The sequence below is a fragment of the Puccinia triticina genome, chromosome 7A (assembly GCF_026914185.1).
Source record: "Puccinia triticina chromosome 7A, complete sequence".
NCBI classification, from domain to species: Eukaryota; Fungi; Basidiomycota; class Pucciniomycetes; order Pucciniales; family Pucciniaceae; genus Puccinia; species Puccinia triticina.
This window is the reverse complement of record NC_070564.1, coordinates 1936974-1948529: the sequence shown is the minus strand read 5'-3', so window position 1 is coordinate 1948529 and position 11556 is coordinate 1936974.

Below are 11556 nucleotides of genomic sequence, written 5' to 3'. Positions count from 1 at the left end.
CGGCACTTTACACCAAGCAGGGTCGCCCATTGGCCTTCAGCCGCGAGGAGGCTGAGTTTGTCCTTGCCGCGCTGGAGGCAGAGCCCACCCTGTACCTGGATGAGATCCAGGCGATGAACGGAACTCAACATCCCATCAGCACCATACAAGCCAAGTTGAAGTTCCGCCTGCTCATGAAGAAGAAAACTGCCCGCACTGTGAATCCAAACCAATGCCCCGAGGCATGGGCAAACTACGTGGCCCACATGGGGAATTACCCAGCAGAATTTCTGGTGTTTGTGGGTAAGCCACTCTCCAGAGTTTTTCCGGCCCCCAGGAAAAACATTGACCGACCTCTTTTATTCTATATACAAGGCGGGTATATTGCTCAGGACACACTCACGCGAAAAAGCCTGGGCACTACGCGGCCGCCACACTCAACGCATCCCTAAGCCCCTAGGGGCCCCACATGTTTTGATTCTAGAGATGGCTCCGTCACACCCGGGTACCCGCGGCCTGTTTTGACTGGATCCTGAAATCCGTACCCGCATCCGCACTCGTTGGCGGGTACCCGCGCGGATACCCGCGGATACCGGCTCCTTGAAACTCCTCTCGGCGACCGGAAGGGGCCCCTTTCGGTCAAAGAGGGATGACCTCGGCGACCAAAAGGAAGCCATTCTGGTTGCAATAAGACCTCTGCGACTAGGAGGTTTCCTTCTGTTCGCCAAGGTAAATTTGATGACCAGGAGGTTTCCTTCTGGTCGCCGAGGTAATTTCAGCGACCAGGAGGTTGTCTCACCAGGGGAGAAAGTGTGGCACTCTCTAGAGAGTGCCAGACCGTAACTTTATCTTTGACTTGGTCAGAAGTCAGTTCAATGTGGGTGGGTAACTTGTGTTCAACTTTGTTGGTGAGCTTATTAGCAACTATTGTATAAGAGTATGATGAGTTCAGTGCAACTCATCTGTAACTCCTGATAGTATCAGTTTGGATTTTATTCTATCCTTCAGGCATCTGGATTTGAAGATAAGTCATGATGACTGCCAGATACTTACCTAAGCTTGTCTGATTCTGTCCTCATTACAGGCCATCTGCGTGATTTTTGAAGATTTTTTTTTGGCTTCCTCATGGACCATATTCAGCCACCTTATTCACATGAGCTATTTGGATGCAGATGTCAATTATCTGGTTTCTCCCTATGACTCATATTGTTTGTCTCCTAGTGGTTTCCTGCAGCTGTTACTTGACCCTGATGACCTGGAGAGTGGGTGATGGTGCCCATTCAGGGGATTGGGGAATCCTCTTGGTGGCATGGTTGTACTGGCCATTGAGGAGACACACCCCCTTTGATGGCCAGTATAGCCCAGCCATCAAAGGGAGTCGCCCCCTAGTTGCATACTACATGTCCACCTGTGACATAGGCCAGCAATGTCACATGAAGATCCTGTGCAACATTGTCACCCTGATGTTCGCCCAAACATCAGGGTGACATTCATGGCCAGGTTGTACCCACCATCAAGAGGAGTTGATGGCGAGTACAACTTGGCCATTGATTTGGATGCAGACTCCCTTTGATTGCCGGGTTCCACTGGCCATCAAAGGGAGTACACACCCTGTTTGATGGCTGTTGAAACTCAGCCATCAAAGGGCTTTGGTGGCTGAGTTGTAACAGTCATCAAACAGATTTTTTACTTCCTTTGATTTCCAGTGCAACCGGGCTATCAGAGGGAGCTGCCTTCATTAATTATCCGCGCTGTACCAGCCATTGCGGGAAGTTCATACTCCCTTCAATTGCTGGGCTGCAGCGGCCATCAAAAGGAGTACACGCTCCCTTTTTGCTGGTACAGCTCTGCCATCAAAGGGAGTGGGGGAGTGGAAAATTCTCTTGATGGCAGGGCTGTACCCGCCATTGAGGAGACACCCTCCCTTTGATGGCCAGTAATACCCGGCCATAAAAGGGATTTGCCTGCTAGTTTCATCCTACAGGTCTATCCGTGACATAGGCCATCAATGTCACATTAAGATCCTGCTCGAAATTGTCACCCTCATGTTCGCCCGAACATCAGGGTGACATTCATGGCCAGGTTTTACCCGCCATCAAGAGGAGTTGATGGCGGGTACAACTTGGCCATCGGAGGCAGACTCCCTTTGATGGCCAGGTTGTACTGGCCATCAAAGGGAGTACACACCCTGTTCAATGTCTGTTAAAACTCAACCATCTAAGGGCTTTGATGGCCAAGTTGTAACAGCCATCAAACCAATTTTGAACTTGCTTCAATGTCCGGTGAAAAACAGCTATTGAATGGATTCTGCATCCAATTTCTGAGCTATACCAGCCATTGGGGGGATCTCACACTCCCTTTGATTGATAGGCTGTATCTGCCATCAAAAGGAGTACACTCTCCCTTTGATGGCTGGTGCAACTCTTCCATCAAAGGGTGTAGGGGGAGTGGGAAATCCTCTTGATGGCTGGGTTGTACCAGCCATTGAGGAGACACAATCAATTTGATGGCCAGTAAAAACTGGACATCAAAGGGAGTTTCCCACTAGCTGCATCCTACAGGTCCAACTGTGAAGTAGGCCAGAAATTTCACAAGATACTGTTCAACCATTTCCACCCTGAATTTTGCCCAAATTTGAGGGTGAAATTCATGTCCGAGTTGTAATTGCCATCAAGAGGAGTTGAAAATCCCATCAATGACTGGTATAAATCATCCATCATAAGCAGGTTGCATCCAATTAACCAGCGCTCTGTACCATCCATGAGGAGAAATTCACACTTCCTTCATTGGCTGGGTTGTAGCAGCTATTGAAGGGAGTACACACTCCCTTAAAATGCTGTTACAACTCTGCCATTAAAAAGAGTGCACACTCCTCTTGATGGCAGGTTTGTGTTGGCCATTGAGGAGACACTCCCTCAAATGGCCAGTACAACCCTGGCATCAAAACTCTGTCAAATGAGGCTGGTAACAATAGTGATTCCAAGACCACGCTTGTTCACGCACTTCATAACCTAAGGTACAATCCTGGATAAGGGAACCACTACTCTGGTCTGGTGATGATTAACTGTTGAACTGTGGAGCCCAGGGGATCATGTATTTCCAGTGGTCAGGCAATCTGAAAAATTGATGCTAATTACATGACATTTGAACAATGTTTGGCCTGAACACAATTTTTGCAACACGCCAGGCAGGTAAGAGATGATTATGGTGTCTTCCACCTCCTCCTTTAGGTCTATCTGACAGAGAAGTTGGATTGTACCACCCTGAAATGATAACCAGGAGATGCATACATCTTGAGGTCTCCTTGTGGCTTGATCAGTTGAGCCTGCCTGGTCACAGTGAAGTTGACCAAGATTGGCCTGTTCTGATGGACACATGAATTTCAGGATCCTCAGCTGGAACAACCATGGAATGTTTTCCAGGTTGAGTCAAGCCGGAGTTGAGCATTGGGTGAGGAGAAGTTATGGAATTTGACATGAGGTTAGGATGGAGATGATATCAGCCTGAGTTGAACATAACATCACTATTGACACAAGCTCAAGTTGTGTATGTTGCACAAATGTTGCATGCTTGATACCCGCCAGGGTTGCTGAAGGAAGTTACGGTCTGGCACTCTCTAGAGAGTGCCACACTTTCTCCCCTGGTGTCTTCTGGTCGCTGAGGTAGCTTCAGCGACCAGGAGGTTAGCTTCTGCTCGCCAAGGTAACCTCTGCGACCAAGAGGTTGCCTTCTGGTCGGCGAGGTAACCTCTGCGACCAGGAGGTTACCTGCTGGTCGCGCGCTGAGGTTATTTAACCTCTGCGACCAGGACTATTTCCTCTTGGTCGCCGAGGTTTTACAAACTTCGTGACCAAGATAGTATCCTCCTGGTCGCCGAGGTTTTTTAACCTCTGCAACCGGGAGGATTTTTTCCTTCTGGTCGCCGAGATACAGCCCCGGTGACCGGAAGGAATCCCTCCTGGTCGATGAGGTTGTGTGTCCTCGGCGACCAGGTGGGTTTTTCTGGCTGCCAAGGCTGTAAAACCTTGGCAACCGGAAGGGATCCGGTTGAAGGGATGAGGCCTTCCGGTTGAAGCGGTGGGCGGGTGCGGGCGGGTGTGGGTTGAATTATCCGGGTACCCGCCCACTTTTTCCCGGAATCTCAGACATCCGCACCCGCACCCGCACCCGCTGGCAGGTACCCGCCAGCGGATAGCAGGTACCCGCAACGGGTTTGCAGGGGACATCTCTATTTGGTTCTCCCGGAGGTCTTGTTGGACGGGTGTCTGGAGTGCATTGCTCAGGTGGGAACAATGCAGTGCATTGACATGGAGTACTTCCTTGAGGACGTGTTGGTAAGTCCCCCTGTATTTTTCGCCGTTTTTCACCTGTTTTTTATTGAAGAAGTCCTCACTGATTGCATGTTACTGTTCTGGTGTCCTAGATTCCGGTCATGAATCCTTTCCTGGGCAAAAACAGTGTCCTGATCATGGACAACACCCCTATCCACCATGGTGGCCGGACTGCTGACATATGCGCAAACGCAGGCATGCGCCTAATGTATTTGCCGACCTATTCTCCAGATTTCAACCCAATTGAAAAGGTGTTTGCCACCCTGAAAACTTACCTGAAGCGCATGGAGATTCTTGTTGTAGCCCAGAGGGCTATGCACTCCGAGACTCGCCGCAGTCGCGGTATCTTCAGCATCCCGGACTTGTGTCCGGGCTGGGGAGAGTGTGAATCCATCCATATCTGTCATTAGAGTTCCTGAGTCACATCAGGTTATGAGCCCCCGACGCTTATAAATTCCAACTAATCCTCTGAATATCTAAATCTTCAAACTCTTCGAGCGGCCGCCAAACTTAATACGTTTGCTTATTCGATCTGTTAATCACTTTTTGTCAGGTCACATATTTTTTTTCCGACTCTCTCTCTCTTTGGACCGACTTGGTTGGACAACACCCAGTCAGGACTCGCCGGAGGTATCGAAAGCTTGATTTTGAAAATTTTCAGTAGCTAGGAAGACTAGCCATCTTTCCGAATCTGAGACTGTGGCCCGGTCTCGTTCGCTGCTGATTTTTAGAGAAAGAGAGCTCTAGGTACTTCTACGTCCTAGACATTGACCGATCTGCCGACCAATTCCACCAGCGGTGGGCAGATACGTTACGGTACGTTACAGAAGGGTAATTGGATAACGTAACCTTTTTCTAGTTATCCAGACTTCCCCTTCCAGTAACGTAACAAGAATTTGATGTACTGTAACGTAAAGTAACTTTTTTATTTTTTTATTTTTTTCTGTTTTGGGTAACGTAACTTTTTTTGGGTAAAATTTATTTTGAGGTGGGATGTTATATTCAGCAATGTTTTGATATGGTTCAAATTGTCTTTAGCTTTGTGGTTAAGCCTCCCCCCTTACATGATGTGTGCATGAAGAGGTAGTGGGTTCAACCCACCCCACTGACAACTTTTGACCTCGCCTGCTGGGGAGATAATGAATAAAAATGATGTATTCAGACCAATTGGGCGAAAACTCTCGCTCCCATGGAAGAAAACAGTCAGAAATCATTACCCCACTGGTCCAGTTACCCTTAAGTTACCCAAGTTTGGCCCAAAATGTAACGTAACCCATTTCATGCAAACTATGGGGGAACGTAACTTGCAAATAAAGTAGGCCTTTTGCTCCAGTGGATATCGTAACTGGAATTAAGTTATCCGTAGCCTGCAGATAACGTAACTGTAAAGGTTACGTTACCTGCAAAGTTATCCATATGGAGAACGTATCTGCCCACCGCTGATTCCACTCCTCCTCCCTCAACCGTTTTTTTTTTTTTTTTTTTTCCTTTTTCTATCTGCCGCATATACTTAATCTTATATATCTCTACGTTTTCAATCTCCTCATCCACCTTTAACTTAGTTTTTCCCGCCACCTTTCCCTATTCTCACCCAATTACATATCTCCAGAAACCGAAAACCTTCTCCATTTTCTTCTCCGATATTTTTTTTCTTTCCCATTCCTTCCCTTCTTCCCCATTTCGACTTCCACGTTTTTTCCCCATGACTCCGACACCAAATCCCGCCTCAACCTCAAAATCAGTAGGTGCCTCGAATTGGCACATCAATGACATATCTCACCGAACCCGACTGGCTGAAGATATTGCATTGTTGCAGTCTAATTTCGAAAAACTGCCTCCCAGCCCAGAAACGACCACCGGACCAGAAAAACAGAAGGGCAAAGCTCCAATGTACAAAAAGAAGGAAACGGCCCCGGTTGAAGTCCGCCCTCCGCCTCGTGGTTTACCCCCGCATCTGGACCCCCGACTTCCTTTAAACGCAATGGTTGCTCCACATAGCCAGACTGACAATTTTCCTCCTCGGACGGTGAACCATATGGGGTCGGATGAACGTTTGGCAAAAGAGATCCGGGACTTTGAAGAGGCCGAGTTCCACCTCAAACAGAGCAAACTCCTTGGCAATACCATTCAGACAGCAAATTCTCAGTTTCAACCGGAGAACGTCCTCAAAGCAGATGGGTCCAACTTTGGCGATTGGTATCGCAACTTGGCCGAGGTGGCTTGTCCGAACCTGAAAGGACCCCGATTTTTCTTCGAAGAATGCCACAATTCGACTTACGAGAAGATAGGACGGGCAGTCCTCATTGCCGGCATCGATTGATCTTTGGTAGCCGAGATGCAAGCGCTACCCACCTGTTTTGCCATGTACACCGCCCTCGTTGCCAAGTTCAAAACATCCTCGAGGGCGGCCCAGATGAACATCTTTTACAAATTCAGAAACTTCAGGTTGGATCCGGACGGTCACAATGCCGGAGTAGCATCTGTTCTACGGGATCTTCACGCGGAATGGATGGCGGTGAATGTTGCTTTTGGTATCGATGCTTATCTTGGTTTTGTCTTACAAGCAGCGGTAATGGACTCTGGAGTGGCCTACAAGACAGCTTTTGAGCTGCGAGTTGAGCAACTGGTTCAGGACGATAAGAAGGGAAGATGCCCAACTTTTGAGGCTATAATGACGGCACTCGATATCTGCAAGGATCAGCATAAACATGCAGTTGATGCGGCGGCAAATGCGAGCTCCAGTTTCACTTCCCCCAACCCACCAACAGCCCTGAAGACCTCGACAGTAGGAGAAGATCACTTCGACATTTCAGCTTTTCTAGCCGATGTGGACGAGGCCGACTGGGTGGACGCACTCGATTTCTATGCGCTGACTGCACACAAGTGCTGGCAGTGCGGAGGCGAGAATCACTATGCCAAGAACTGCCCGGACCGCGCTCAACCTGGACAGCCGGACCGGAGAGTAGGCCACCCCATCGGTACTATTGTCGGGACAATCTATGGACGACTGCCCAGCGGGGTTTCGCTTGACTCGGGCAGATTCCCGAGGACCAACTTCCGCCAACCAGTCTACCCCCCCTCGAGGAGCCAAGTCCATGCGTGGGGCCTTGCGGATCACTACCGGCCTAGATATCAGTCCAGCACTCGACCCAACAATCAACCAAACCGCCAGTCCAGTTCCACGACGACAGCTCAAGGCAATGGGGGGGTAACGGCCCACATCGTCAAGGTCAATGGTCTCCCGGACGATCTGGATGACCTAGACTTCCACTCTATGGCGTTAGCCTTAGGTGAAGATTTGGTGAGTGAGGTTGCGATTTTTGATACCGGTGCCTCTCACGGTTTCACATGTTCTAAAGCTCTTCTCCACGACTTTCGACTTCTTCCTAAACCCATCGGCGTATCCGTAGCTACCAATGGTGCCGGGTCATCAATCACCGGGGTGGGGAGTCTGAAATTTCAGGCTCCCGATGGATCTGTTATCGTCCTCAGACAAGTGCTTTACTGTGAGCAAGCTAAGACCACCCACATATCAATGGCAGCGCTCCGAAAGGCTAACGCATTTGTTAACTATGACAATGCAACAGACAGCTTCCGAATATCCCGTGAATCCGGTGAACTGCTTTTTGAATGTGTTTTCGAACCAAAGAAGAATCGGTGGTGCATGCCATACCCGATGATCAGATTGGATAGGCCTCTACAAACTCAGACTCAGATTTGCCACGTTTTGTTCTCAAACGTTTAGGATCCTTTTTCCCCACTCCCTATCAGTCTTCCTGGTTCCCCTAACCCACCCATTCCTGTCTCCAGTTCCTTTTCTCCATCTGTCCCGTGTTCTGTTTCCGTTGATATGTCTCTTTCTCAAAAAATGCCGGGCTCTCCTGCTCTATGCGGCAATGACATCTCTATGTTGGCTTCCAGAACTAATGTGTCCCACTCTGAGGAGGTTTTTAAGGAACCTCTTGGCCTGGCAACTGACTACCAATGGAAATCTGAGGCGCTGACCAAAGATGACCTGAAATTGCTCTACTATCACCGGGCTTTTGGCCACGCAAGCCTACGCCACATCAGGCGGATAATAAAGTTAAGCCTTGGCAATGGCTTACCACAAGATATCCCAAGTGGAAAAATTCACTGTCCTGTCTGCGCGATTAGTAAGAGTACTAGAATTAACCCGTTAGCCTCTACCCTTAGAACAGTAGAACGAGTGGACATTCTAGCAGCCGACCTGATGGGCCCATTCCAGGTGGACTCGATTGACGGAGGAAAGTACCTACTCACCATGCGAGATGTTGTGACAGGCTACGCTTTCATTAAGGTGTTGAAACAAAAGTCAGAAGCCAACCAACACATTATCGACACTATCACGCGCCTGGAGCAAGCCACCGGAAAGCGTCTTCAAGTCCTTCAAAGCGATAACGGCGGTGAATTCACCAACAAGAAGCTCAATGATTTCCTGAAGTCCAAAGGCATTGTGGCGGAGAAAGCACTGCCTTATCATCACTAACAGAACGGCGTCATAGAAAGATTCAACCGGACAGTAGCAGACACGGGGAGAACAATTCTCATTGACAGTCCTCTACCGAAAGAGTTGTGGAGCTACGCTTTTGTCTGGGCGACGTATGTGCTTAACAGGTTACCTAACAAGGCAAGCGGTGATAAGACGCCTTATGAGGCACTCTTCGGCAAGAAACCACAGTACGACAATTTCCGCGTTTTTGGCAGCACGGGCTACGCTCACATACCCGAAGAAAAGCGAAAAAAGCTTGACGAACGCGCGTTGAAAGGTTTTGCCATAGCCCACCTAGAACAAAGCAAAGGCTGGCTCTTTTGGATCCCGGATCAGAAACGCTTTGTTTCCTCTGCGATGGTGCGTTTTCCAGCAGACCTGGCAAATGTACCTGTGAAAGCAAAAGACAATACAACAAATGTCGCGGATTCTGAAGAACCTCTTGCTACTGGACCAAAATTATCAGTCGATTACATAATGAACCTCCTCCATCTGGGATATTTCTCACAAGAAATCGAGTTCGAGAATCAGGAGCTAATAGTCGACAAGATCATTGACCTCTGTCAGTTCTACGCAATCTCGGTGCCGAAGACATTCAAGCAAGCAATGAACTCACCGGAAAAAGAAGCCTGGTCCAAGGCAATTGCGGTGGAACTGTCGAACCTAGAACAGATGCGCTTCTGGATTTTGAAGCTGAAACCAGAGGACAAGAAGGCGCTAGGGGGTCGCTGGGTTTTTGCGACGAAGACAGACTTGAATGGCTCTGGGGTTCGTTTCAAGGCTAGATACGTGGCGAAAGGCTTTACGCAGGTTGAAGGTGAAGATTTCAACGCGACTTTCGCGCCGACAGCAACATTTGTCTCTCTTCGACTGCTACTGGTCGTTGCGGCGGCACACGGATGGCCGGTTCAAAGCTTCGATTTCGTGGCGGCATATCTTAACTTGCTGATTGACGAGGAGGTTTGGGTGAAACCACCGGACGGAATGAAAACGCCGCCTGGTCACGCTCTCCTCCTAAAGAAGGCGCTCTACGGTACTTGTCAAGCCGCCCGATGCTGGTGGCTGCACTTGAAAAATGTCCTGGACAAATTCGGATACTCACCATCGCAGTACGACAACAGCCTGTATATTCTGCGTCATCCGGATGAAGCGGGAGTTGTGTGGCTCCATGTCGATGATGGTGTAGTCACTGCTTCCAGTTCAGCCCTCTTGAAGAAACTGGAGGAAGACTTGAAAGGGATCCTCAAAATCAAGTGGTCCCATAGTCTTGATTCAATTGTTGGACTCAATGTTACGCGCTCAACGCAAGATTTTCAACTGTTTCAGAAGGAGCTCGTGGAGGGAATTCTCTCTGAACACTGGGATGGATTGACGACAGCAACCACTCCTCTGCCGGCCGGTTTCAATGCGACGACGGACGAAGACGGTGTCCCGGCAGACTCTGGACGATATCTGTCGGTCATTGGGTCTTGCAGTTATCTGGCCGTGGGGACGAGGCCAGATATATGCTTCGCTGTGAACTACTTGGCGAGGTTTGCGGCCAAACCGGGGGCCGCGCACTGGAAGGGAGTCAGGCACCTGGTTAACTATTTGGCAGGGAGCAAAGACCAACATTTATCTCTGTTTCCTTCCTGTGATGCTAAACCTCTTAAGACCTTTGCAGAAGCCTTGTGGGGGGGCGAATTTTCTAGGTCCTCATACAGGGTACTGATCACTTTCCTCAACTGCCCGGTCCTTTGGGTGTCCCGGCGCCAGCAGTCTGTGGCGTCCTCGACGTGCCACACAGAGTATATGGCTCTGGGCGTGGCGACGCGCCAGACACTGTGGGTCCGAAACCTCCTGAGGGATGTGTTGAAGAAGGATTTTGTAGGTTTTTTGTTCTGTGACAATCAATCAGCAATAAAAGTATCTACAGATGACGCGTCAAATAAGCGGACTAGGCATACTGACCGTGATTTTTATATTACAAATGAGGCGTTATTTCAAAAAAAGACAGAGCTAGAATGGGTCAGCACAAAGGATCAACTTGCTGACATTTTTACTAAGTGCATGCCGGCAGAGGCAGAAAGCTTCACGTTGTTGAGAGGGAAAATTATGTCTGCTTAGTTTTTTTTCTGGGGTCTATCAGTTGTTTCCTTTTGCACATATTTTTTTTTTTTTTGTTTCTTTTGTTTTGTCTCAATTCTTTTCTTCTTTTTCCTTTTTTCTTTCTGTTGTTCTGTGGTGTTTGGGATACCGTGTCTATGGCGAGAGGGGGGGTGTTGTAGCCCAGAGGGCTACGCACTCCAAGACTCGCCGGAGTCGCGGTATCTTCAGCATCCCGGACTTGTGTCCGGGCTGGGGAGAGTGTGAATCCATCCATATCTGTCATTAGAGTTCCTGAGTCACATCAATTCTCACGGGGACCCGACAGGACGCTTGGATCATCAATTTCAATTTCTATTCATTTTGTTCCTCCTTTTCCCCCTTGAATCAAATCGATTCTTGCAATTTAGCAGTTGCTCCTGCCTGGGACTCCTGATATTTACGCCTCACATTGACTCCTAAGTCACAACTTTGCTGTGGGGCTCATTTTAAACACATTAAAGCGGGCCCTAAGTCATCAGTCAAGCCCGGAGGGATCTCGGACTCTCAAGTCCTGCGCTTGCCACGCGCAAGTCCTGGTTTTCTGCAAAAGTCAGCAGTCGCCCCTGGGGGCTGTTTTCCGCCTGAGTCAGCAGTCGCGCCTTGGGGCTG